This window comes from Morone saxatilis, unplaced genomic scaffold (genome assembly GCF_004916995.1).
Source record: "Morone saxatilis isolate NCDOM2014 unplaced genomic scaffold, NCSU_SB_2.0 Contig7, whole genome shotgun sequence".
Classification (NCBI taxonomy): Eukaryota; Metazoa; Chordata; class Actinopteri; family Moronidae; genus Morone; species Morone saxatilis.
Genome location: NW_023340246.1, coordinates 15,252,673 through 15,254,196, shown reverse-complemented (window position 1 = coordinate 15,254,196; position 1,524 = coordinate 15,252,673). Strand labels below are relative to the sequence as shown.

The following is a 1,524-nucleotide window of genomic DNA, read 5'->3' as shown; positions in this document are numbered from 1 at the left end:
GACACCGTACAACACAAAAAATAAAAAACAGTAAGAAACAGTAAGAAACAAGAAACATGAACAACAAGAAGGAGTCATGGCGGAGAGAGAGAAAGAAACAGCCCAAAGCTTGGCCTCCTTTCACAAAGAAACGCAAACTACCCTAACTCTACTCTGTTTCTACATTGGTTTCAGACATAAAGATAATAAAACAGTTGCGTTGATGCTAGGAACCTGTCTAGGCCTAGGCCTAGGCCTATTTCTATGCGGAAAACTGATCAGGAATCGATGAGGGAATCACTAAAGAAGCAGAATCAATAATGGCATTGTTATCAATATTAATTGATTAATTCAAGAATAATTCCCATCCCTACCTTTGTAAGTGTTAGAATTAATTATATACAATTTTTTTATCAGTATTAGATATAACTAGCATATTATTACACACCTTCCTTTTCCATCAGCCACCAAATATCTCTCTGGACCTCACCAGACTTCTTCCACCTGACAGGAATCACCCACTCATAGCTAGAGGAAAAAATACATTCAACTTTTTACATCAAACTCATGATTTAGGCAAGTTAAATGGAGGCAAAGAGGGAGACAAGACAAATTTTCTAAATATTGCCACAAAATATCTTTCACTCACATCCCAACAACATGAGTCACTTAAAGTGAAGCAACTCACAAGGGCGGCTTTAATACTTTTTAGGACAATATAATCCTTAATAATCCTCCCATACATTGCAGTTACATGTGGTTGTGTTCATACTTATAAGGTGATTCAACTGCGACTTCAGACTCTGGATCCAGCAGAAAGTGCTTCTGGGATACCTTCCCTGTGGTAGTATCCAAGGTAACCACAGGGAAGCCCATCTGAAGCACCCAGCAGTTCATGATTTCACAAACTGAGCGAGGAAGTGACACATTATTGCTTTTCACCGCCTGTTGACAAAGGTGACAGAAAGCATCAACATCGTCAAATGTATATATCTATTTCCATATATTTAGTTTAGGGCAGTTTTATTAAATAATACACTATGTGAAAATGTCAGACATGAGGGCAGTACATACTAGTATGGTATGATGGATTTTCCTGAAATAGGTCTCAAACAAAAACAAAATCTCCACATTTTGGGGCAAACCATGTGCAACTCTGAACAACATGGAGAGAGGCTGAAGACATTGTTGTAGTACTAGTACTAAAAATTAAATTTATTAGCAGGAGAAATACAGAATTTTGAGCTTGTTCTGCCGAACTTAACATATTAGTTAACTGAACTTAGGTTGAATGTTCAGATCAAAGTGAGCTCATACATTGTGAAAATGTAAAACCAGCTTAGTTACAGCCCCTAAAAGGAACAGGAAATTCTGGCAGCCCGTGGACAAAAGTGTTAGGGTTTCTACCACCTCGTTTCATTGATTTTAAGGGAAATCCGAATGAATCCGACCCAGTGACAGGCATTTAGAATAAGATACGGATATATATCAAGCCCGATGAAATTAATCAATTATCTAAACTACAAACATGTCTTAAGGACATAA

At 37.3% G+C, this 1,524-nt stretch overlaps 1 protein-coding gene across 1 annotated transcript in view; it reads right to left on the bottom strand.

The window, feature by feature from the left end:
• The window catches only part of enpp1 (ectonucleotide pyrophosphatase/phosphodiesterase 1), a 30,351-nt gene that overhangs the window by 16,210 nt on the left and 12,617 nt on the right, over positions 1–1,524 (bottom strand). The window lies entirely within an intron of this gene.